Source organism: Lynx canadensis, chromosome X (assembly GCF_007474595.2).
Source record: "Lynx canadensis isolate LIC74 chromosome X, mLynCan4.pri.v2, whole genome shotgun sequence".
Taxonomy (NCBI): Eukaryota; Metazoa; Chordata; class Mammalia; order Carnivora; family Felidae; genus Lynx; species Lynx canadensis.
In genome coordinates this window covers 54,230,603-54,258,466 of record NC_044321.2, presented here as the reverse complement: position 1 = coordinate 54,258,466, position 27,864 = coordinate 54,230,603, and positions in this window count along the sequence as shown.

The window sequence follows — 27,864 nt, the reverse complement described above, 5'->3', positions numbered from 1 at the left end:
AAAAATAAGTATAAACTTTTGGCACAGGATGAAGTGATGGTTAAAATTGTGAAGTTGATTCACAAATATGTAAAATTTGGGAAATATTATGCTAGTGGATTCTTGGACCATTATAGCAGGACTGCCAAAGTCCCATCAGGCCATCCTCTTGGGCCTGGGCAGAACTACATATGTTGAATCAAGTTAGACATTCCTAACATTCTCCAGTGAAAACTGTACCAAAGGTTTGCTCTGTCAGTGAGACCACTGACAAAGGACAAAAGCAGTAGCATGTCAGAAAAGCCTTTGATTGATCTTAACATGAAAAAGATTACATATGCAAATCACATTCGATTGTCAGCTTTGAATCAGTGTCTTGGCTTTTTCTTCTCTAATATGTCCCTGGTTGGTCCTCTCCTCTACCACATCTACCAAGAATGGCATGTGAAAACATAATAGTTTTAATGTGCAGATGCAACATTGTGGATCAGAGAGGGAAAAGTTCTTAAGATCATTCAACCATGAGTGGAACTGTCAATACTGGATCCTAGGCCTCTTGTCACCCAGACTAGTGCTTATTCCACCACTGCCCACATTTCCTTCCCCACAATTCCTTCTCCATTGCCTTTTCCGCACATTCTGGTCAGCCATTCCCCCACACCAAATCAGGCAGCCACAGCCTCCACTGATGTCCTGTCTAGCAAACTCACTTTAGACCTTCTAAACTCATCAAGGGCTGAAGAAGGTGGTAACATTTGTCACCTCCAAGGGGATTTCTGGGTGGTTGAGAGACAAGGGTGGGAAAACTTTTTATTTTCATATCTCTTTATGTTTGAGACATGTGAGGGTATTCCATATTCCAAAAATAAATGAATAAAAAAAACCCAAAGATTTCTGCTCCTTACATGAGCTAGATCTCAGAAATAATCACATTTGTTAAGTACTTTAACATTTTAATGCACTATCTTGTATGACTCATACAAGAGCCCCATGCAATAAGCTCCATTTTGTAGATGTGGACCATGGTCTAGAGATAGAAGTTCCTTAGCTGGGCTGACAGAGTGAATTGGTAATGAAATTTGGGCAAAAATCTAGGTCCCCTGGTTCCCAGTGCCTTGCTGCTTCCATTGCCAAATCCACATAAAATCATAATTTGTGCCAGATAGTCCTCGGATTGGCCTGAGACAATGTATTCACATTTGCTCTTAAATAGACATTTTCAAACTTTAACCTAAAGAAGTAGCACAAAAATTAGTCCCGGCTCAGCTTTGCAGGTGGCAATCTCTTCTGCCTGGCCACATCCCCTAAAAGACATTCCTCTTTCCTCTGGAAGTCACAGACCTCTCAGGCACCTAGTGCCCACCCTTCCAGGATTCAGCACTGTTGCTGGGCTTGGCACAGACATTCTAATGAGGCAACTTGGCAGCTGCAAGTGCATTCATCTGAGGGGGTCACTATTTCAGGGTATGAGGGGTTTCTTTTTAGCCTCTGCAGCTGGTGTCTCTGAAATGTAGAAGTTTGTCCTTCTCCCAGAACTGGGCAGACCACAGGTCTTGTGCCCCCAGAAGTCTCTTTTGCAAAGCAGGAACTGTGCTTAGCCAGAAGTCCTGGAATGGTGATGGGGGAAGAGGTGGGCAGTGGAGGAGCAGATGTATGCTGTATGCTGATCACTGCAGTGTTCCCACCTCAAAATAAGTCTCTCTTGTCTGCTGTCACAGCAATGCAAATAAACACCTCACCCGGCCAACTCTTCTTTTCTAGCAGCTGCCACCCAAGAACTCAAAATCCAAAGGTGGAAAAGTACTTGGGAAGTCACCAGATCCCCTCTCTGCCTCCAGGTAAAACTGTGCCCAAACTGGCTCCAACTACTTGGAGTAGTCTTCAGGAGCAAGAGCTCAGGACATCTCTTCCAACATCTCCCCAAGACGCCTCACATAGGCCTTTAGCATGCCATGTGTTCATTGGTGCCTTTTAGTTTCTGTTACCTTCCTAGAAAGTCATGCTCATTCCAGCTAGTGGACGACCTCATGCTCATTCCATTCAAGTGATGACCTCATCCTAATGAAAAACTGTAGCCAATGGGAATAGCTGAGGCCAAGCTAGAGCCAAGGATGGCCTAAATGACCTCAGCAAAGCCCAGCCAATGCTAGGAGTTCAGACTGTGAAATCCTGGCTAGTATCCTTCTTTCTTTTCTTCCCCAAACCAGGCATCCCCTTCTAGACAACTGTTTCCTCCTCAATGAATGGGAGCTGTTCCCAGAATGCCACTAACTTGCCCACCCAAGTAGGACACCAGAGACTGAAGGCAAATATGCAGCAAGGTGCAAAGAAACTTGTTAGAGAGAAAAAGGAGGGAGTTTTCTCCCTCAAAGCTATATATATTCCCTCAGTCCTAACTAACTCTCTTAGAAGCCTTCTAGATAAAGAAAGTGTTGGTTATATCACATTGAATTCTAAATGTCATGTTTATTTTTTTAATTTTTTAAATGTTTATTTTCTGAGAAAGAGACAGAGTGTGAGCTGGAGAAGGGCAGAGAGAAAGAGAGAGGGAGACACCGAATCTGAAGCAGGCTCCAGGCTCCGAGCTGTCAGCATAGAGCCTGATGTGGGGCTCGAACTCACAAGCTATGAAATCATGACCTGAGCCAAAGTCAGACGCTGAACCGACTGAGCCACCCAGGGGCCCGAACTTCAAGTCTATTTATAGGATAAATTCTAAGCAGCAAGTCACTTCTAGTCACCATCTGTGACAAGGCTGGATGTGGTAAGGATTGGTATTTACCTGATAGTATTTTAAAGGAGTTATAGGAGCATGGTCCACAGGAATTATTTCTTCATTGGGACCTAAGTGGTTCTGACAGGTGGCCACTACAGGCTGAACATTAGTTACCATCTCTCTTCTCTCATTTTTCCTTCCCTGTAGACAAACCTACCTATCTTCAAGTTGAAGGAGTCCTGTGTACGGCAGTGCTATAGTGACTTTGAGTGGCTAAAAAATGAACTGGAGTGAGATAGTAAGGTATGACCCCATTCCCTGTGTGGGATCTTTGGAGGAGGAGATCTACATAGGCTCAGAAGGAATAAGACCTTAGTGTATAAAATCTTTAAAAAAATTTTTTTAATATGAAATTTATTGTCAAATTGGTTTCCTAAAAAAAATTAACATTTATTTATTTGTGAGAGACAGAGAGAAAGCAAGAGCAGGGGAGGGGCAGAGAGAGAGGGAGACACAGAATCCAAAGCAGGCTCCAGGCTCTGAGCTGTCAGCACAGAGTCTGATGCAGGGCTCGAACTCACAAGCTGTGAGATCATGACCTGAGCCAAAGTCAGACGCTTAACTGACTGAGCCACCTAGGTGCCCCCTCATGTTTCTTTTTTTTAATGTTTATTTCTTTTGGGGGGGGGAGGGGCAGAGAGAGAGAATCCCAAGCGGGCTCTGCTCTGTCAGCACAGAGCCAGATGCAGATGCAGGACTCAATCTCAGGAACCATGAGATCATGGCCTGAGACAAAATCAAGAGTCCGATACTTAACCAACTGAGCCACCCAGACACCCCCTAAATGTCATGTTTCCTTCCTTTACCTTCCACTTATTTATTCCTTTTCTCAACAAACCTCCCACCCCTAATATACTTTCTGGTGGAAAGAAAGCATCTGAGAACAAGGGAAGCATATGGGTGGCTGCCACTTGCTGATAGTTCTTCAGGGAAATTCTCCCCTGGCTCCCTGACCAGAGAAAACCTTCTATCTGAGAAATAAAGAAGTTCTGCATACTCACTCTCTTTCAAAAAGAAAGGCTGGAAGAGCTCAGGAAATGCCCACTGGAGGGTGACAGAGAGGATGTTGCCAGATTTTACATCTAGGCCACTGGTCAGGAACCAGATCAGCCAGCCCATGAGAACCATTGAGAAGCTCAGCCATATTGCATGCCACTTGTGATCCTCACTTCACACACTTACCTTTAGTCTTCCTCCTCTGCAGCAATGGGAAGCACTGCAAAGGAAACAGAAAAAAATCAACACATTGAAATGAACCCACACAATGTCAGAACTGGAAGGGAACTTTGAAGTCAGCAAGTTCAATCTACTCATTTCACGGAAATACACACTGAAGCTTACAGAAAAGGAAAGTGGAATACAATAGGGAGCAAAGTAGAGTCTAGAAGTCCAGACTCCTGACTACTTGATGCACAATACTTTCTCCCACTCCACTGGCTGATTCCTCTGGTTCACTTCACTCTCATCAACTGGGGAAGTCAGGAGACTGGAGACCAAGTCAGGAGACTGGAGACAGTCTGCACAGCTCACAGTGCTGTTCCAAGAACTGACAATAAGGATTACCAAAGAATCAGTCAACATTTTCTTGGCACATGCCATCCTTGGTTAGAAGTAAGGCATATTGGTGGGAAGAGCAGTATTTAGAATTGGAAAACTCAAGTTCAGGGCTACCTTATGTAACATTGGACTTACCTTTTCGAGCCTCATTTTTTGCATCTATAAATCTAGGATGGTAATGATCCCCACCTCACAGCTTTGTGAGAAATTAAATTACATGAAAGGACTTTTAAAAATTATAAAACACATTATAAATTCATTCATTCAATAAATATTTATAGAGCACCAGTGCCCTATGGAGCACTATGCAGTATGCTAAAGCTGTAGCAGTCATCTAGACAGATAAGGTCCCTGTTCTCACAGAACAGGGACAAACAATCAATAGGTAAACAGATAAACAAAAGGAAATTTCAGACATAATTAAGAACCAAGAAGCAGAAACTAAAAAACAGGATGAGGTAGGGAGTGATAGGGTAGGATAAATAAGGATAATTGCTTTAGAAAATATGGTCAGAGATGGTGTCTCAGAGGAGCTGAGCTTTGTGGTTTTTTTTAAGCTTTTATTTTCATCTAAATTAGTTAACATATTAGTTTCAGGTGTACAATATAGTGATTCAACAATGCCATACATCACCCTGTGCTCATCAACACAAGTGCACTCTTTAATCCCCATCACGTATTTAACCCATCCTCCCATCCCCTCCCTTCTGGTAACCATCAGTTTGTTCTCTATAATTAAGAGTCTATTTCTTGGTCTCTCTTTCTCTCTTTCCCCCCCCCCTTTGTTCATTTGTTTTGTTTCTTAAATTCCACATATGAGTGAAATCATATGGTATTTGTCTTTCTCTGACTTATTTCATTTAACATAATAGTCTCTGGCTCCGCCCATGTCATTTCAAATAGCAAGATTTCATTCTTATTTATGACTAAGTAATATTCCAGTGTGTGTGTGTGTGTGTGTGTGTGTGTGTGTGTGTGTGTGTGTCTATGTATGGTATATTCTTTATCCATTCATCAGTCATTGGACATTTGGGCTATTTCCATAATTTAGCTATTGTTGATAGTGCTGCTATAAACATTGGGGTTATGTATCCCTTTGAATTAGTATTTTTGTTTTCCTTGGGTAACTACTTAGTACTGCAATTGTTAGATCATAGGGTAGCTCTGTTTTTCAATTTTTGAGTAATCTCCACACTTTTCCACAGTGGACACACCAGTTTACATTCCCACCAATAGTGCATGATGGTTCCTCTTTCTTCATATCCTCATCAACAACTGTTGTTTCTTATGTTGTTGATTTTAGCCATTCTGACAGGTGTGAGGTGATATCTCATTGTAGTTTTGATTTGCATTTTGCATTTCCCTGATGATAAGTTATGATGAACACGTTTTGATATGTCTGGTGGCCATTTGGATGTCTTTTTTGGAGAAATGTCTGTTCATGTCTTCTGCCCATTTTTAATTGGATTGATTTTTTGGGTGTTGAGTTTTATAGGTTCTTTATATATTTTAGATACTAACCCTTTGTTGGATATGTCATTTGCAAATATCTTCTCCAATTCTGTAAGTTGCCTTTTAGTTTTGTTGATTGTTTGCTTCTCTGTGCAGAAACGTTTTATTTTGATTTAGTCTCAATAGTTTATTTTTGCTTTTGTTTCCCTTATCTCAGGAGACATATCTGGAAAAAATTTGCTACAGCCCGTGTCAAAGAGGTTACTTCCTGTGTTCTTTTCTAGGATTTTTATGGTTTCAGGACTCACATTAGGTCTTTAATCCATTTAGAGTTTATTTTTATTTATGGTGTAAGAAAGTGGTCAAGTTTCATTCTTTTGCAAGTTGATATCCAGTTTTCCCAACACTGTTTGGTTTTGGGGGGGAGTTCTTTGTTTTTTGTTTTTTTGCACTTCTTTCTAAGATTTTATTTAAATTCAAGTTAATTAACATATGGTGTACTATTGGTTTCAGGAGTAGAATTTAGTGATTCATCATTTCCATATAACACCTGGAACTCATTCCAACAAGTGCCCTCTACATCTATTTAACTCATCGCTCCACCCACCTCCCCTCCAAAACCCCTCAGTTTGTTCTCTATAGTTAAGAGTCTTTTATGGTTTGCCTCTCTGTTTTTGTTTTATTTTTCCTTCCCTTCTCCTATATTCATCTGTTTTGTTTCTTAAATTCCACATATGACTGAAATCACGTGATATTTGTCTTCTCTGACTGACTTATCTCACTTAGCATAGTACACTCTAGTTCCATCACTACAGCTCTGTAATATAACTTGAAGTCCAGAATTGTGATACCTCCAGCTTTGCTTTGCTTTTTCATGATTGCTTTGGCTAGTTGGGGTCTTTGTGGTTCCATACAAATTTTAGGGTTGTTTATTCTAGTTCTGTGAAAAATGCTGTTGGTATTTTTGTAGGGATTACATGAAATGTGTAGCTTGTTTGGGGCAGTATAAACATTTCAACAATATTTATTCTTCCAATCCATGAGCATGGAATTTATTTCCATTTCTTTGTTTCATCTTCAATTTCTTTCATCAGTGTTTTATAGTTTTCAGAGTACAGCTCTTTTACCTCTTCAGTTAGGTTTATTCCTAGATATCTTACTATGTTGGGTGCCACTGCAAATCAGATTGTTTTATTAATTTCCTCCTCTGTTGCTTCATTTTTTTGTGTATAGATATGCAACAAATTTCTGTACATTGACTTTGTATCCTGAAACTTTACTGAATTCGTGTATCAGTTCTAGCAGTTTTAGGGTGGAGTCTTTTGGGTTTTCTATATAGAGTATCATATCATGTGCAAATAGTGAAAGTTTTATTTCCTCATTACCTATTTATATGACTTTATTTATTTTTGTTGTCTGATTGCTGTGCTTAGGGCTTCCAGTACTATGTTGAATAAGTATGGTGAGAAGGGACATTCTTGTCTTGTTCATGACCTTAGGGGTAAAGTTCTCAGTTTTTCCCCATTTAAGGATGATGCTAGCTGTGGCTTTTTCATATATGGGCTTTATTAGGTTGAGATATGCTTCCTGTTACCCTACTTTCTTGAGGGTTTTTATCATAAATTGTTGTTGTACTTTGTCAAATGCTTTTTCTGCATCTATTGGAATGATTGTACGGTACTTATCCTTTCCCTTATCTATGTAATGTATCACATTGATTGATTTGCAAATATTGAACCACTCTTGCAACCCAGGAATAAATCCCACTTGATCATGGTGAACTATTTTTTTAAATGTATTGTTGGATTAAATTTGCTAGCATTTTATTGAGAATTTTTGCATGCATGTTCATCAGGGATATTGGCCTGTATTTCTCTCTTTTAGTGGGGTCTTTATCTGGTTTTGGTGTCAGGATAATGCCTCATAGATGAGGCCTCATAGAATGAATTTGGAAATTACCCTTCTTTTTCTATTTTTTGGAATCGTTTTAGAAGAATAGGTATAGCTCTTCTTTAAACGTTTGGTAGAATTGGGCTGTGAAGCCATCTGGCCCTGGACTGTGGTTTGTTGGGAGTTTTTTGATTACTGATTCAATTTCTTTGCTGATTATTGGTCTGTTCAAGTTTTCTATTTTTTCCTGTTTAAGTCTTACTAGTTTATATCCTTCCAGGAAGTCTTGGTAGTTTATATGCTTCCAGGAATTTGTCAATTTCTTCTTGATTGACCAACTTGTTGGCATATAGTTTTTCATGATATTCTCTTATAATTGTTTGTATTTCCATGGTGTTAGTTGTTATTTCTCCTCTCTTATTTGTGATTTTGTTTATTTGAATATTTTACCTTTTTTTCTTTATATGTCTGGGGAGAGATTTATTAATTTTACTGATATTTTCAAAGAGCCAGTTCCTGGTTTCATTGATACGTTCTACTGGTTTTTTAGTGTCTCTAGCATTTATTTCTGCTCTAGTCTTTATTGTTTCCTTCCTTCTACTGGTTTTAGATTTTGTTTGTTGTTCTTTCTCCATCTCTTGTAGGTGTATGGTTAGGTTGTTTGAGGTTTTTCTTGCTTCTTGTTGTAGTCCTTTATTGCTATATCCTTCCCTCTTAGAACCACTTTTTCTACATCCCAAAATTTTGGACCTTTGTGTTTTCATTTTCATTTGCTTCCATGTACTTTTATTTCTTCTTTTATTTCCTGGTTGACCCATTCATTGTTTAGTAGCATGCTATTTAACCTGCATGTATTTGTGCTCTTTCCAGATTTTTTCTTGTGGTTGACTTCTACTTTCATAGCATTCTGGTCAGAAAAGATGCATGGTATGAATTCGATCATCTTGAATTTGTTGAGGCTTGTTTTGTAGGCTAATATGTGGTCTATATTGGAGAATGATCCATGTGCACTTGAAAAGAATGTGTATTCTTCTGTTTTAGGATGGAATGTTCTGAATACATCTGTTAAATCCATATGTTCCAGTGTGTCATTCAAAGCCACTGTTTCCTTGTTGATTTTCTGTTTAGATTATCTGTCCATTGATGTAAGTGGGGTGTTCAAGTCCTCTACTATTATTGTATTATTATTGATTAGTTCATTTATGTTTGTTTTTAACTGTTTTATGTATTTTGGTGACCCTATGTATAAATATTCACAATTGTTATATCTTCTTGTTGGATTGTCCCCTTTATTATTATGTAGTGGAGCAGAACTTTGAATAGAGGCATGTATGAAAAGAAGGAACCGGTAATGTGACAATCTTGGTGCAGAATATTCAAGCAGAGATGGAAGAGAGAGGTAAGGTGCTTTAAGGGCCAGGGGGAGAATTTGGACTTTTATTTAAATTACATTAGGAAGCCATTGGAGTGTGTAGAGGAGAATGACTATCTGATTTTCACCTTAAAAAGATCATTTTATGGCTGCTGTGTGAGGAATGCATTGTGGAGCTAGAGTGGAAGCAGGCAGACCTTTTAGGAGGCTTTTACAGGAAATCAATATCAAGATTGTAATTTGAAAGTTAGGAAGAAAAGAAAGAAGGGTTTCTCTTATGCAGTCAACCAAAAGCTTATCAGTAATGGAGTTGCCATAGTATTTGTCATCTCTCTTATCCCTTGAATAATGATTGCCTCACTAGGTGCAGACACTTGACCACAATGATATCTAGTCCTAGGAGATTAGTCTCAGCCCTAGATCATTTTAAATGGCTAAAGTTCAGCTCCACCCTTGTAGACCACAAGACAACCTGGTGAATCTTCAACCCACAATTGGCCACAGGAGAGAGGAGGGATAAGAAGTGTCCCCCGGGATGTTCACTGACAAGGTCCTTGAGGGTTGTTAGTATGAGAGAGGTGGCAAAGTATAGAATGAGATAGGTGTAAAAAGAGGAGAAGATCAATCAAGAGGGACAGATATGAAATTACCCTACAAGCTATAAAAGAACCTATGATTAACCTAGTCAATATAATTATTAGTGGTGGACGAAAGGAGAGTAAAAGAAAAGGATAAGGGAGTGGGAGGGAAAGAGGAAACAGCCTCCTGTGAGGACCTAAATGTGACCATTTTGGGAAATTAGGAGATGAACTGATGGGTAGGACAGTCTGTTACTCTGAAGTCCTGTTCTATTCACATTAAATTTCCTCTTCTCCCACCCTATCCCCCAACCCATCATGGGTATAACAGAAGTAAAGAATTAAAGAATTAAACATCAAGAGCTAACTAAGCTTTGATTTTACACAGGGATTTACAGGTCACAAGTAAGTGATCTTGTTTGTCACAAACATTCCACATGGTAAATTTTATTATCTTCATGTAACACATGAGGAAAACGAAGCCCAGAGAAGTGACATGACTTACCCAAGGTAACATAGCTAGCAAATGTCAGAGCCAAATTTACACTTTAGGCCTATGGAGCTCCCAATTTTATTGCATCTTATTCTTTTCTCCTTGGGGTTCAGGATAACCTTGACTAGGCCAAGACTATGAGTCCCACTCTGCTTTGGACCCTGATCGTAGTAGCTGAGAAACTTGCAGGGAAAGGTGAGGCATAAACTTCTACATCAGAGAGTTCTGCTGCAGAGTGGAGGCTTTTTTTTCCCTGTTGTAGAGCATATTCCTTACACTTGGGGGTGTTTTGAACCCAGGAATCCAGCAGTTACAGAGACAGCCACTCTTAGAGAGGACCAGGATTAGTGGTTACAGTCTTCCCATCATTAATTTATTCATTCATACACTCACTGCAAGCCTCTTCAGGGCCAGGCCCTGTGGTAGGTATTCATGGATTCAGACAAATTGGTCATGTCCCCTGCCCTTGAGTAATTCACAGCCAAGCAGGTGACTGGGGAAACTGCATGTGCAAATCATCACAATTCCATGTAAGTGCTACTGGGAAGTATAAAACTTTGTGGAACTTAGCAAATGGAGTAATTGTTTGCTGGGAATGTAGGTGCATTGTCATGATGATCTTCATGAAGTAAGCAGCATTTTGAACAGGTCTTAAAGGCTGAATCTAGTTGTTCATGAGGCAGACAAGATGGCAGGCAAAAGGAAGAACATAGAAAAGGGCAAGGAGGTATAGAAGCACATGGTTTATGGAAGTGTGTAGTGTGGCTGGAGAGTAGAGTGATGGAATAGTGGATAGGGGCCAGATTATGAAGTACATTGTAGGTCACGTGAAGGAATTTGAACTTTATCCAGAACCCAGGGGGAAGCCATTGAAAGGACAGAAGAGTACCATTGTCAGATTTATATTTCAAAATGTTATTTTATCTGTTGAGTGAAGAATAGATTGGGAAAAGGACTGGGAGAGGTTAAGCAAAACTAGAGACAGAGAGGCCAGAGCAGATCTGAGCAGTGGCCTTCGGGACCGAAAAGAGGACCAATATATGAACTGTTTATATGGTGGAACCAAAAGTCAATGACAGGATGTGGGAACATAAAAATGGAGTCAAAGATGAATCCAAACTTTCTGGCCTGTGGAACTGGGTAGATAATGGGGCTATTAACTGAGGGCAGGAACAGAGGAAAATACATGGTTGGGGGTAGGGAGAACAGGGATCTTCTTTTTGTAATGAATCACAGTTTTGAAACTGTTGAATTTGAGGAGTCTGTGGAGAATCCATTCAGAGCTATCCAGAAGGCACTGTGGTAGACCTACAAATGCAAAATTGCACAGAAGCAGATGTGGTCCTTGCCCTTGAGGAGGTTGTAGTCCAGTGGGTGATAGAGTGGCCAGCATAAAAAGAAAAAATCAGGAGTTTTTGAGAAAAACAGGGAATCATGTTGAAAGAGTGAAAAAGAGAGAACCCGAAAAGGGAATGGGAGCAGAAGGGAGATGGGATGGGAGAAGAAAGCTGGTTGCTGTGTGAGAAAGTGAGAGGTCTGAGAAGGTTAGTTTGGAGACAAGCTGCAAAAGCCACTGACAAGCCTTGTCAAAACCCAAAGAATCTTCAGCCATAAGTGGCCAGGATGGACCTCACTCTCTCCAGCAACCTCTCTGCTGGGTCTGCAAGCTGTATGACCAGTCCTTGCCTTGAGACTTGAAAAAGGCCTGGTTTTCTTTGCCTGGTTTTCAAGCTTTCTTTGCCTGGTTTCTCTGCTCCCCCTCATCCCCTGGCCAGCCCTGTGCCACAGGCTCAAGCCTGGGGCCAGTCATGGGAGCACATTCTTCACATTCCAGCCTCCTCCAGCCCTATCCTCTAGGCCACACAGAGTCCTATTCACAGCCTGACCCTCCTGCTCTCCAGAGTGGGCCTTCACCACCTCCAGGCCCAGCCCCAGCCAGTGTTCTGCCAACACAGACTATGGCCACTGTGGGAAACAGGGTCCCCTGATTCCTCAAGAGCTGACTTCTCTATATCTTAGGGTTTCTCAGCTGGGACGAGGTACAGTGGGTCTGGCTACTAGTATGAGCATGAGTATGTGTATATGTCCTATACACTCAGTCAACTTCCTCTAGACTAGACCTAGAATAGGAGCTGTGTTGGGCTGGACACAAGGGTGGATAAAACACAGTTTGGGTCCTTAGAAGAGCTCACAGTCCAGTATGGAGATATCTGGGTTCATGGAGGGCATTGTGCAAGCTGAGTCTGGAATCATCCTTCCACCAGGTCCTAAATTGGAATATTGGTGTCACGGTGCCACTTTTAAACCCCATCCTGGAGGCCTGAGAACATGTGCTCATGTTTGGGGCATGACATCTGCTGGGATGGGGTGCTGCAGCCTTGAGGGATGCCAACATCTTCCCTGGAAGGGGCAAGGAGACCTAATTTAGAGTAAGACTGACCAAAACAGGCATTCTGGGCCTGACCATGTGCCTTTGATCAATTCTTTTCTGGGCTTCAGATTGTTTGTTGCCTATAATGATATGCAATCCTTGACAATTCTCATCCTTTCAACACAGGGAAGAGGGTAAGGGACAATCCCAGCTGGGAAAGGACAATGGAAGACATGAATTCTAGAAGGTCTTTGCAGAATTCAGAGTCTGGAACAGCCTTCTGAGGAATCCCTAGAGGGTCTACTTCCCCTTGTCCCCTCTTTGAGGATACAAGCTGTCCCATGCAAGCTTGGAGTGTCGGGCCTCCCAGAAAACCTAAATGTCCTTTCTGACCCATCAGGACCATGGTGGTCTCATATCTACTCACACATACACCTCAAAAGAGTACCTGACCTGTAGGTTCAAGAAGGCTGATCTGCATATCATTTTGTAATTCCTCCCATGACAGAAACTCCTGCTGCCTTGGACTCTTTTTACTTTGATTTCTTCCTGCCAGTTGCAGAAGGGCCTCCTTTCCTCCTTTCCCAGTCCCCACTCGTCACCTGGCCAGAAGGGCTGTTCCAGGCCTAGCTTTTGCCTTTGGTCCTGTTTTCTTTGGCTTTCTGTCCTTCCTTACTGTCCTTCCGCCTCCACAGCAGGAGAGAGTGGGCCAAAGAGTGAGCTTGCAGCTGCAATGCCCAAGGGTTCTCTGGATAATCTCAGGAATGTCATATCCTAAAGACTTGGCTTTCCCACCAGCCAACAGGGACCCTCCTTCCTGCCCAGAGCTTGGGAGTCCTTCTGGGAGAGGGATCTTGGGTGGGGTGAGTGCAGGAGGGGACTGGAGGAAAGAGACACAGTGGTTCCAGGGTGGAGCCACGCCTCTTTTTCAGACTCTGAACTAGTTCAACAATGGATGGGAGTAAGGGTGGAGAGAGGAGAAAAGAGGGAAATCACCTAAACAACCCACTTCCTGAGCCTCAGTGTTTCCTACTGTCTTTTTACTTCCAAGATATTCTGAATTCTAGGCTCTCCTCAGGCAGGTAAATCTTATTTTATAGATGAGGAAACTGAAAGTACAAGCCATGAGCCCAGGATCACTTAGAGCAACCAATCGACTATCTTCAAATTTAACTCAGATTTACTGAGCATCTACAATGTAGTAGGCCCTTTCACATATGTCATCATTCACATACTTCAATTATGAAGTAGGGCATATTCTCCCCATGTTGTATATGTGGAAACTGGGGATCAGAGAGGAGAAGTAGAGGCTGACCTTGGGCTAGCAGATTGGTGTCCTGTTTCTGGTAGCTATGGGATTATATCATCATACCATATTTTCCTCTCAAGCTCTCAGCATGACCCAGCCCAGGGTAGAGGAGAGTCCAGGGAAAGTCAATTCACACCCATTTCCAGGGCCTCAGGCCCCATTCCCCAAGTGCAGGACTTCCTTTATTCTGTCCCTTGGCAGCCTCAGCGTTGGAACTGCCAGTTGAACTGGACTTCAAGGTCTCTAGTTTCAGCAGCAGCAGTTTGAGGGGTGGGCCAGAGAAGTGGGGTCAAGGTGCTCCACTCCTCTTCCCCACTGTGAAATCTCTGGCCCCCCATCCCAGCATAGGCCACTTGAGCTGCTGCTCCTTGTTATTGTTACTAGTAACTTGAAAGCCAGGCCCTGGCTTACAGAGCTTTTGCCAAGACTGCAGCTGTTCTTAGGCCTTGCTGGCTGCTGGGAGGATGAAACTCCAGAGCAGGCTCATTTTCCTGAGCCTGGGCTCCCTTCCCCTTCCCCTTCCCCAGGGACCTTGAGTAGAAACCACTGACCTTTGGAGAGCACTTTTTTTTCACTTTGCTTGGAAGTTCAAAGAAGTATATATGAAATATGATGAGAATGCCAGAGCTGGAAGGACTCTCAGAGATAAACCAGTCTCACATTGTCATTTTATAGGTGGAGAAACAGAGCAGAGATCACATAAACACAGTGGATAGAACATGAACTTTGGACCTGGCTTACCTGGGTTGAAACTCCCAATAATAGCTGTGTGACTTTGGGTAAGTCTCCTAGCTTTTCCATGTTTCAATAAAATGAGGATGATGATAATAATAGCACTTGCCTTGTAGTTATTGTGATGATAAAATGAGTTAGTATATGTGTAGGGCTTAGAACAGTGTCTACCACAAATACGTGCTCTATAAATGTTAGATAATATTACTTTTAACTTTTTATAGTGCTTTGGAGGGAAAAGCAAACCTGGCATCACCAATCCGCAAACGTTCCCAGTTACTTCTGTCTTCACCAGCCATATTGTCAGATATGTCCTTCACCCTCTAGCAGTCCCCACTCATATTCCTTTTGGCACCAATGAAACTAAAGGTAAAGTAAGAATTCATGTCCAAGATAGAGGTCAGAGTCAAAGCTTTGCTTTCCACTCCTCATCTTACTTCCTCAGTGCCCATCTCCATCTCTCCCACTTCCCAGAACAAATATTGTCCCATCTCTTGATCAATCTTGTTCAAACAGTATCAACTGTGTTGAATGGGGCAACTGGGAAAGAGGGGCAAGGTAACTCCTAATGGAGTTCAGATCAGGCAAATTCTGGAGGTCCCCATCTCCATCTGCAGTCTGGGCCTACGATTAAAATTGTTCTGGCTCTGCTGTTGTAAGAAGTACCTGGGACTCCAGCTTAGCCATCCCTTTGCCTTGAACACTAGGTGGGATTGCCATGCACTGGTGTTAGATAGACTAAAATTGTTAAGTGAATACTTTATACCCTGGAATTTTCTGGACTCAACCAGTTATACCCACCAACAGGGCACTTTGTGGTGTGAGTATGAAAAAATCTCATTTTATATCCACTGGAGAGTAAGTTCCATGAGGTTAGGGACCCACAGCTATTTTGTTAACCATTATCTATCTCCTTATGGCCTGACACAGTGTCTGGCACATAGTAGGCCTTGAATAAATATTGCTTGGTAATGAGTGAAAGAATGATTCCCTCAAGGCTATTCCCAGCATAAGGAAGCCTCCCATTTTCTTCAAGATAACAAATAATTATGTCAACGGGCCTTGCCATCATTATTTCGTGTGATCCTCACTACAACCTTATGAGGTAGGAATTATAATTTTCCCCAGTGTACAAATAATTAAAAAAGTTAATGCTCACTAACCATGTGCCAAGTGCTTTTCTAAGTGCTTCGTACGTATTCACTCAGTTAAACCTCATAACAATTATATGAAGTGGGTACTGTTATTAGTTCCATTTTATAGAGCAAGAAACTAAAGCTCAAAGAGGTGAAGTAATTTTCTCAAGGTCACACAGCTAGCAGTTTGTGGCTCAGAGAATGAATGGCTTGACTCCATGTTTTCTTACTCTAGAGACCTTGGATTTTTCACTGCATCAAGAACACCCTCTTAAAGTCTAACTCCCACATACAAATTTGCAAGTCTCTCCTTTTGGCCCCTTCTCCCATAACCATTTACACCTAATTTCTACATCCGGGGCAAGTCCCCTGCCTTTCTGTGTCTCTTCCTTCTCCTGTCTTCAGTCTTACTTCTCCTTGAAGAAGCCTCCCTACTCTTTCTCTCCATAGATAATCCCTTCAGATTTTGATCCAATTGTGCATCTATCATGTGTTGGGCTTGTATATACACCATTTCATTGGCAATTCCATTAAGTCATATCCACTGAGGAGAGACGGCTTGACCAAGACCACTCAGCTTAGATGTGGCAGAGGTGGGCATTACCTCCAAGCCAGTCTGACTCCATGTCCAGTGCTCTTTCTGCCACACCAAGCTGCCTTCTGTTCTGAGCCAGGAAACTTCTCCAAGAAAGTTTCTTAAATGACTCAAAAACCAACTCCCAAATCTCTTTAAATCCACGTGTGCCAATAACCTTGGCACAATCTATTCTTTTACTTCAGCCTATTGACATAGGCCCCACAGATTTATGACATATATCAGCATCTAGGTAATTAATAATTTAGCCACACAGGGACAATCCATAGTGTGGGTTTTTCACCCATGTCAGGAACCAGTACCCACCATTCAAGCTGAGCTGTAAAACTGCAAAGAGAGGTCCTGAGAGTGAAGACTCCTTCTATCAGGCATAAGGCCTTGCCCTGTCCTTACTAAGTGGTTTTCCCATGACATGACAGTCTATGTATGGATCCAGTAACTGAGAGGTGACCATATGTACAAGTCTCAGATATACATGTTTACATTTAACCACTTACACACAAGAACACACACACACACACACACACACACACAATCAAGTTGATGAAGGGACCTGTGGCAGTGTCCTCAGATGAAGCAGGCTATTTGAGGAGGTGGTGAGCTCTACATCAGTGGGGGTATGCAACAATGTCTGGCCATCCTTTTGACAAAATGTGATAGGACTCCTACATGGAATGTGGAAATGGCATCCAGAACCATTTGAAATTTTCTATGCATTCATATGCTCTCCTGAATTCTCTACACTCCTTCTTGCCCCTCCCACAGCAAACACACAGTGCATGTGGCAAATTGGTCTTGCTTGGGACAATAAGAGCAAAGGCCTAGAAAAGTAGAGACATCCTGGAGACTGAGAGTAAAACTGCTGAATCATGCAGCTACTGTCACACTTTCACCCCATATCCTGCCAGCCAAAGACTGGGAATTTATGAGCTGGCCTGGGGACAGAAAGAGCCCCAGGTGTGAAGAAGCACACGTGAGTATGTGTGCTTACATGAGTGTATATATGTATATAAATTTAAGCAGGCAGAGGGAGTGTGAAAGCATACACCCATATGAGCAGGTACCTAGGAGCCAGGTATAAGAGGCTAGAGTGAGAGACTCATATGCATGCTTGGTTGTGCTGAGAGGCCATTTATACCTTTCTGACCCCTGCTGGCCTCCAGGGAAGACACATCAGACACATATGGAACTATTTATATTGGGTTCGTCTCACATCCAAACATCTTGTCCCTTGGCTGCCTCTAACACCAGTGCAGCTCAAAGCAGTCCTGGGCCCTGCCCTGGCCTCTTGCTACCTTTCCAGTATCCCTGGCTTCTGAGGTGTCATTCTTCAGCTCCCAAATGGGTTGTTTCTGGTCCTAGATTCAGGCAGGGCCAGAGTGCTGTAGGGAAGTTCTTCCTAAGGAGCAAGTAAGACCTAAGATCTTAACCTTGGAGTTTCCAAATACAGAATAACCCTTGTTCTTTGCTCTGGTGCTCCTGGTGTGCAGTTTGGAATTCTGCTTCTAACAGGTCATGTGTTGACCACCTTGTCTATGCCAAGCACATTAAAGGCGCAACCTCCCCCAAATCTTCATGGCATCTCTGTGAGGCAAGCGCTTATTAGTATCATTTTTCAGATAAGAAAACTGAGGTTCAGAGAGGACTTGCTCAAAGGCACACATCCAGTGTGTGTGTGTGTGTGTGTGTGTGTGTGTGTGTGTGTGTGTGAGAGGGGTGGAATTCAGGCCTAAGTTTCTCTGCATCCCTCTTCTCATACTTCTTCAGTTGATGGAGAGCTCCATATGGTGTGGGATGGTAGGCAGCTTCGTTTCTCCATTAGGACCACAAGAAGGTTGAATGAGATGATCTGAAAGACCCTTTTCAGCTATGACAGACTCTGCCACAGCCATGCCCTTCTCTGCCATCAGCTTTCCCACAGCCATGCAATTGCTTACAAGGGGGCCTGGCTCAGAAAGGGAGGGTGGCCCATAGCAGCGCATACCCTTGCCTGGGTTTATAAGCTCAGAAGCCCTGCTTATCTGACTGGGGCCTCAAAGCAGCAGCATTGGAAAAGTAGCATGTATGTGAGCTTGGCAAGCTGCCTCTTAGCCCTGAGATATAGCCACATGTTGATTCATATCTGCGACAGCCCTGTGTGTGTGCATGCATGCACATGTGCCTTTGTGCCATGTGCATACTTTTGTATGTCTACACAATTTTGTGTATATGCCTAGGTTTGTGTGTGCCTGCCTGCTTGTGCATGGGAGGGTATTTATTTGTGTACACGTGTGCCTATCTCTGTATGTGCATGCAGGCATGTGTGTGTGAGTTTACATGATTGTGGATATGCACTATCTGTGTGTGTGTGTGTGTGTGCATTTGAATGTGTTGGTCTTGATATTTGTGTGTGTGCACTTGAATGGTGTGTCTATGCATATGTGCATGTAACTATAAACACATACACGTGTACATCCTGTGTTTGTGGACATGCATGAGTGAATGTGTCTGTTTGTGCTAGTGTCGGGGACCTGGGATAGAGGTGTCCAAGCCTTTTGGGGGGGTCTCCTACTCACAAAATGTCTAAAAGGCTGACATAGGTAGGGAGTGTTTGCTGGGAGTCTGAAAGACTGAGGTAATAAGTGCAAAGTGATTTAAATCCTTGCCAAGTACCCAGAGTGGTTAGCCAGAGTAGTGAACAGTGGTGCCAATCGGGTGTCAAATTTCACAGGTGCTTTTGCTTCCACCCTGCTTTGTCTTTATCATTAGACCCATCTCTCATCATCTCTTCCCTATCCACCCTCACTTCCATCTCAGCCACCTTCATGATGCTGTGTCACCACTTGGGCTCTTCCACACTGGAATTGAAGGCTGCTGGAGTAGGTTTCTTAAAATTGCCCACTTAAATGTATCCCTACTTTACTGAAATCCTCCTTATCCCTTAAAACAACTGTCTCTAGACTTTGGAATTTCATAGATGAGAAAGACAATGTTTTAAATAAATAAATAAATAAATAAATAAATAAATAAATAAAGGAACAGAGTGTTACAAACTTTTTATGTTGCTAAGGGCAGATATTTAAAAAATCTCTCACTCCTGGACCCCACCCCATTAGAAGGACATAATAATCTCCAAATAAAGAATAGTCTTTTGAGGTGAATTAATTTAGCTTTCTGAAAACTGCATTACATTATCCATACTTTTATCCCATTTCACCACAGATGGGTGAAAATCTCATTTAGGTACCCCTGTAGGTAAAGACCATGGACCCATGGATCTATTCCAAACCCTATGGGAGGCAGCCTAATTTCCCCTCTCCAGTTCCTCTCCACTCAAACCCTGTACATGAGACACATCACAAAACCAGCCCTCCCCCCAACTCACCACCACTTGACTGCCTCCAGACTCTTGCTCACAAAGTTCCCTCTGCCAGACATGCCTGGAATGCCCTTCCCCCCTTTTTGGACTGACAAAGTCTTCTCTTCCTTCAAGCCTCAGGCTCAGCCCAAATGTAACCTCCTGTGAAACCTTTCCAAGTCGCTCCTGGTGGAAGTGATCTTTCCTTCCAAGGGTCCCAGGCCTCCCTTCACCATATTTAATAGTCAGGCTAGTTATTTAAAAGTTTCCCTACTGAATTAAACTGTGGAATGCCACATAGTATCAAGAGAAGTATGGACTTAGGAGTTCAGATCCCAGCTCTACCAGTCATATCTGAGTGACCTTCCTTAATTGTTTATAGTGTCCCTTCCTCATCAATAAAAACAGGAAAACAATGGGTTTTGGTAAAGATTACCACCACAGTTAATGTATTGAAAGTGCCTATGTCTGGTGCATAACAGATAGTAAATAAATATCAGTCCCTAGGATGTTGAGAGCAGAAATCATGCCCTGCACATCCTTGTGGGTCCTGTTGTGCTCATGTATCCCCCATGTCCAGGATATAGTAGGCACTTAACAAATATTTATTGACCGACTATCTAGCATAGTGTCTAGCATATAGTAGGTGCTTGATAAAGATCACTTTTCTTACCTCCTCTTTGAGAACAGAAGCCATGTCCTTTTTGTATTTGTGTAACTCCTACAGTGCCTAGTACAGAGTAGGTGCTTGATATATGTGATGGAAATTAGTAATAATAATCATAATAATAGTATCACTAATAATCATAATAAATACCATTACTAATGGTAATAGTATGGATGTTATATATGAGGCATCACGCTAGGATCTTCACACACATATCTCTTTTATTCACATACATTTAGTATATAAACAATAACACCAACCTCATCACCCTATAAGGTTATTGCCACTATTATCTTCATTTTAAATCTGAGGAAACTGAGGCTAATAGAGGTTAAGAATATTTCCTTTGTGGCAAGGTCTGGGATGCAACACAGGCAAGTTTTATGATAAAGAGCCAGCTAGCCTACTTATTTTTATGGGAAAACAGCAGATATTTATAGAGCTGGTTAAGTGACAAAAGTAAGACTTGAATCCAATTCTTTCTAGCTCCAAGGTAGTCTCAGAAGTCCATCTGCCTTCCAGTGGCACACAGTGGTCCCCAGCTCCCTCCTTCCCCTCTAAGCAGTGGAGCAGGCTGGGTCTGGGCAGCCACTTACCTTCACTTTCCTGAAGCAAGCCCAGAAAACGTCCAGTAGAGTCATGGTGGGGTGTGGGGAGCTGGCAGGGTCCAGCAGAGCTCTGCTGGGCACGGGCTTCTTTCTCTCTAGGGACTAGACTAGAAGGGATTTGGGCCTCTGTGAGAATCAGCCCTGGCCCTGTACTCCATCAGCCATACCAGCGAAGGGAGAGACAGAAAGCAGTGGCTGGCCTGAGCTCAGCTTGCCTCCTTTTCAGGAGCCTCCTGCCTCCCGAGGGCCCCAGGGAGGGAAGTAGAGAGGGAGGGAGAGAGAGGCTAGCTAAGGAGGAGGGACCAGGAGGCGGGTCACTGATTCAAACTCGGCACCGTTAACCAGTTGGCTGGGAGACCAATGCCAGTTGAAATTCCTTGAACATTACAGTTCCCAAGCCTGGTGTGTCCAGCCTGCCTGCCAGCTCACCCATCACTCCTGCCACCTGCACGCTGGCGTGCATGCCTACTTGTCTTCTGCTGAATGACACACAAGCTCTCCCTGGGGGTCTCTAGGTGCAACCAAGACCACATAGGAGTTGTGGAAAGAGTTCTGGGCAAAGAGCCTAGGAAGGGGAGCCTTCAACCTGGGCAAGACCCAGGCAAGTATGAAGGCATTTGATGGAAGGGGAAAAGGTATGAGCCTAGGAAACTCTCAGACAGGAGACTCTGGGCCCTTGATCAATAGGTCATTCTCCATCCCTACTTTAAAGTTAAGGATCATGAATCACTCTGGCACTTTGAGGTGGCACCTTCCTTTCTGGACTTCAGTTTTCCTGGCTGTGCAATGAAAGACAGAGTCACAGTTATCTAAGCCTCAAGTCTTTTGTGTGACTTCTGTTTGGGGTTAGGTACAGGGTGACTCAAGAAGAAATTGCATTCTGAACAACAATTACAAGCTCCCCTCAGAACTCCCATGTTGCCCATAAGAAATCAGGTAACGTTCCAAAGAGAATCTGAGCCCAAAAGGGCCATTTCTTGATCTACTTGCCTCAGGGCATCATAGTTCTCTCTCTCCCAGCTCGATAACCTAGGTATAAGCCCTTTTCTGAACATCTGAGGAGATGGTGGCTTTACTCCTTTATCTACTCCCACGCTCAGAAACCTCCAGATTCATATGTTTAGCCTGGAATCTGAACTTGAACCTCCTGAATACACTGAAGTCAGTTCTTTCAGTAAAAATAAAGTTAGCACTAGGCAGTTCTAGAGGCTTTATGGGCAGGAAGCCATTAAGAAGTGGTTATTCTCCCCTCCCCCAAACCTCAGCAGGCAGGGTGCTATGGCTGGCAGCCAGAAGGCTCCTAGGAACTCGATGGCAAAGGGCCAAGCGTGGGTCTCTGGAGGCATGTGTCATCACAAGGCCCAGAATAACTTATTCCCCTTGGCTTCACTTCCCCTTCAGAGACCCCAGCTGGTTAGGCAAAGGACCAAATCCTGGGACCCTTTGAGGATGCCTCTGCCTATCTTTGAGGACTTTCCTTATTAATGGTTTGGTTCAGAGGTTCGTCCCAAGAGTCTATGAGAATCTCTCCAGCTGTTGATACAACTTACTCTGTGGCTCTCAGTTTCCCCATTTGTCCCCTAGGGAGGTTGCGATAACTGATCTCTCATCTTCTCTTATCATTTACAGTATCCCTTCCCCACCTATAAAAATGCGTTAAAGCATTTAGTATATATATATATATATATATATATATATATAAAGCATTTAGTGCCTGGCATAAAGTAAATTCTCAATAAATGTTATTTGTTATTATTGAAGAAGTCCAGGCTTTGGGACCAGACAGACTTAGATTTGAATACTGGTTTGTTACCTTCTAGCAGTGCTCCCTTAGGAAAACTTCACTTCTCAAAACATGTTGCTTCATGTGTAAACTCCGGATTCACTGTTTATGTAAGGGGACTACTGCTGGGAGTCAGTGAGATAACATTCACTTATACTTAGCATGCTCAGCACATCATACGTGTTTAATAGATATTAGTTCCCTTGCTCTCTCTGCCTGTCCTGGATGCTCCTTGACTCTCCCTCCTTCTGGTAAAACAGAAGGTACATTGATTTGGCATCATCCAGACCTGAATTCAAACGCAAGCCCAGCTACTTTTCTGTTGTGTGACTACCCAAGGCAAGTCACTTTCTCTCTAGGACCCTGTTTCCCTGGCTGTAATATGAGGATGAGGATAAAGATCCCTACTCACCTCTCAGCCTTGTCATTAAGGAAGAAGGGACATGAAGAACCTGACACGTAGTGGGTTCTCTCAGTTAACATGAATCCTCCCTCCTCTCTTTCCTCCCTCTGCCTCCCACATCCCATAGAGGCTCTGAATCAGGCAGAGCCTCCCTTACCTCACATCCAATACTTCCCAGGAACAGCATACCAGGCATAAAGCCTGGTTTTTTTGGTGGTGGGGGAGGCGGGGGGAATTGGGAGAAAGTCGGGGAAGGTGGTCGGGGGGGGGTAGTATGGAAAGTGCAACAATCAGGGCAGGCAGACAAGCAGGGAGGCTATGTATCACATTAACACTCACTGGGCCAGCTGCTTTATTTTCTTACCCAGGAGCTGGCACTGCCTATTATGGGGTGCTTTGTTTAAGGCCCGAGTCACCAGTCCATGCCAAGGAACCAAGATGAAGGAGAAGAGAAGCTTTGTATGGTTGAGACCTGTAAGTTAGGAAGAATGGCATACCTCTCAAGGTGTGTCCATCTTTCTGCTGGATATTGAGCAGATCACAGTTGGAACCATTGGAGGGAGAAGGCTGTACCAAATGAAGACAGGAAGTCAGAAACATACTAGAACAGTGACTCTCAAACTTGCTGCTCTCCAGACCCCTCTCCACTATTAAGTTACTAAAGACCAGAAATTTTATTTGTGTGGGTTATATCTATGGATATCTACCACATTAGAAACCAAAACTGAGATATTTAATGTTCATTGATTTACTCATTCATTTCAAAAAACATGCTTAAGGGCACCGGGGTAGCTCAGTAGGTTGAACATCTGGCTCTTGATTTTGGCTCAGGGCATGATCTCGCAGTCCTGGGATGGAGCTCCGCCTCAGGCTCCATACTGAGTGTGGAGCCTCCATGGGATTCTCTCTGTCCTTCTCTCGCAGCCCCTCCCCTGCCCACGTTCTCTCTCTCTCTCTCTCAAAGTAAAAATTTTTTAAAGTTTTTTAAAAAACATGCTTAAAATCAGACACATTGACATAAATGACATATTTTAGTGCATATTTTTATTTTATTTTATTTTAATTCTGGCATAATTAACATACAGTGTTATATTAGTTTTAGGTGTATGAATTATTCAATAGTTCCATATATCACTTAGTGCTCATCACAGCAAGTGCACTCCTTAATCACCATCATCTATTTAACCCACCCCCCAACAATCTCCCCTTGAATAACCATCAGTTTATTCCTTATAGTTTTGAGTTTTCTCGGTTTCTCTCTTGCGCACACATGCGCTTTCTCTCTTGCTTTCTTTTCTTTCTCTTTGCTTATTTGTTTCATTTCTTAAATTCCACATATAAGTGAATTCATATGGTACTTTTCTTACTCTGACTGACTTATTTTTCTTAGCATTATACTCTAACTCTATCCACGTCCTTGCAAATGGCAAGATTTCATTTTTTAATGGCTGAATAATATTCCATTGTGTATATATATATATATATATATATACCACTTTTTCTTTATTCATTCATTTATCAGTAGGCACTTGAGCTGCTTCCACATTTTGTCTCTTGCAAACAATGCTGCTACACACATAAGGGTTCAGGTATCTCTTTGAATTAGTATTTTTGTATTCTTTGGGTAAATATCCAGTAGTGTGATTGCTGGGGCATAGGGTAGTTCTATTTCTCACTTTTTGAGGAACCTCCATACTGTTTTCCACAGTGGCTGCACCACTTTGCATTCTCACCAACAGTACAAGAGGATCCCCCTTTCTCCACATCCTCACCAACACGTGTTGTTTCTTGTGTTGATATTGGCCATTCTGACAGGTGTGAGGTGATATTGCATTGTAGTTTTGATTTACATTTGCCTGATAATGAGTGATGTTGAGAATCCTTTCATGTGGCTGTTGGCCATCTGGATGTCTTCTTTGAGGAATGTCTGTTCATTTCTTCTGCCCATTTTTCATGGGATTATTTGTTTTTTGGATATTGATTTGTATACATTCCTTATATATTTTGGATACTAACCCTTTGTTGGATATACCATTTACAAATATCGTTTCTCAATCCATAGATTGTCTTTTAGTTTTGTTGATTGTTTTCTTCACTGTGCAGTTTATTTTTGCTTTTATTTCCCTGGCTCAGGAGACATATCTTTAAAAAAATGTTGATATGGCTGATGTCAGGGATCTTACTGCCCATGCTCTCTCTAGGATTTTTATGGTTTCAGGTTTCACATTTAGATCTTTAGTCCACTTTGAATTTATTTTTTATGGTGTAAGAAAGCCATCCAGTTTCATTCTTTTGCATGAACATGTCCAGTTTCCCAACACCATTTGTTGAAGAGAATGTCTTTTCCTGTTGGATATTCTTTCTTGCTTTGTCGAAGATTAGTTAACCATATAAAAGAAAACCACTTCTGGGTTTTCTATCCTGTTCTGTTGATCCGCGTGTCTATTTTTGTGCCAGTACCATACTGTTTTGATTATTATAGCTTTGTAATATAACTTGAAATCCAGAATTGTCATACTTCAAGCTTTTCTTTTATCTTTGAAGATTGCTTTGGCTATTCAGGGTCTTTTGTGGTCCCACAAAAATTTTAGGATTGTTTGTTCTAGCTCTCTGAAAAACGCTGCTGGTATTTTGATAAGGACTGAATTAAACATGTAGATTGCTTTAGGTAGGAGACATTTTAACCATATTTGCTCTTCCAAATCATAAGCATGGAATGTCATTCCATTTCTTTGTGTCATCTTCAATTTCTTTCATCAGTGTTTTATAATTCCCAGAATACAGGTCTTTCAATTCTTTGGTTAGGTTTATTCCTAGGTATCTTATTGCTTTTGGTGTAATTGTAGATGGGATTGATTCTTTAATGGTGCTTTCTGCTGCTTTATTATTGGTGTATGGAAATGCAACAGATTTCTATCTGTTGATATTGTATCCTGGGACATTACTGAATTTGTATATCAGTTCTAGCAATTTTTTGATGGAGTCTTTTGGGTTTTATATATGTACTATCATGTCATCTGCAGATAGTGAGAGTTTTACTTCTTTGCCAATTTGGATGCCTTTTATTTCTTTTTGTTGTCTGATTGCTGTGGCTAGAATTTGCAATACTATGTTGAATAAATGTGGTGAGTGGACATCCTTGTCTTATTCATAACTTTAAGGGAAAAGCTCTCAGTTTTTCCCCATTAAGGATGATGTTAGCTGTGGTTTTTTCATATATGACCTTTATTATGTTGTGATATGTTCCCTCTAAACCTACTTTGTTGAGGGTTATTTTTTTTATCATGAATGCATGTCATACTTTATCAAGTGCTTTTTATGCAAATATTGAAATGATCATATAGTTCTTACCCTTTCTCTTATTAATGTGATGTATCACACTGATTGATTTGTGAACATTAAAGGAACTTTGCAACCCAGGAATAAATCCCACTTGATTCTGATGAATGATTTTTTTTTAATGTATTGTTGGATTTGGTTTGTTAATATTCTGTTGAGGATTTTTTGCATCTATGTTCACAGAGATACTGGCCTGTAGACTCTTTTTTTTTCTGGTGTCTTTATCTGGTTTTGGTATCAAGGTAATGGTGGCCCTATAGAATGATGTTGGAAGTTTTCTTTACTTTTTAAATTTTTGGAATAGTTTTAGAAGAATAAGTATTAAATCTTCTTTAAATGTTTGGTAGAATTGGCCTATGAAGCCATCTGGCCCTGGACTTTGGTTTGTTGGGAGTTTTTTGATTACTGATTCAATTTCTTTGCAGGTCTGCTCAAATGTTCTGCTTCTTCCTGTTTCAGTTTTGGTAGTTTATATGTTTCTAGGAATTTATCCCATTCTTCTAGATTGTCCATTTTGTTGGCATATAGTTTTTCATAATTTTCTCTTAGAATTGTGTGTATTTCTGTGCCGTTCGTTGTTATTTCTCCTCTCTTGTTTGTGATAAACTTCTGGCTAGAAGTTTATCAATTTTATTAATTTTTTCAAAGAACCAGCTCTTGGTTTCATTGATCTGTTCCACTGTTGTTTTTAGTTTCAATATCATTTATTTCTGCTCTAATCTTTAATATTTCCTTCTTTCTGCTGGTTTTAGGCTTCATTTGTTGTTCTTTTTCTCCTTTAGGTATAAGGTTAGGTTGTTTGGGATTTGTCTTGTTTTGTGTGGTAGGCTTATATTGCTATATCCTTCCCTATTAGGACTGTTTTTGTTGTATCTCAAAAGTTTTGGACCATTGTGTTATCATTTTCATTTATTTCAATGTATTTTTTTTTATTTATTCCTTTGTTTCCTGGTTAACCCATTCAGTGTTTAGTAGCATGTTATTTAACCTTCATGTATTTGTGGCCCTTCCAGATTTTTCCTCGTGATTGACTTCTAGTTTTATACCGTTGAGGTCAGAAAGGATGCATGGTATGACTTCAATATTTTTCTGTTTGTTGAGGCCTATTTCCTGGCCTAATGTGATCTATTCTGGAGAAAGTTCCTTGTGCTCTTGAAAAGAATGTGTATTCTGTTGTTTTAGGATGGAATCTTCTGAATATATTTGTTAAGTCCATCTGTTCCAGTGTGTCATTCAAAGACTTTGTTTCCTTTCTGATTTTCTATTTGAATGATCTGTCCATGATTTGAGTGGGGTGTTAAAGTCTCCTACTATTATTGTATTGTTATCTATTAGTTACTTTATGTTTCTTATTAATGGTGTTTTATATTTAAGTGTTCCCATATTGTATGCATAAATATTTACAATTGTTGTATCTTCTTCTTGGATTGTCCCCTTTATTATTATATATTGCTCTTCTTTGTCTTTTCTTACAGTCTTTGTTTTAA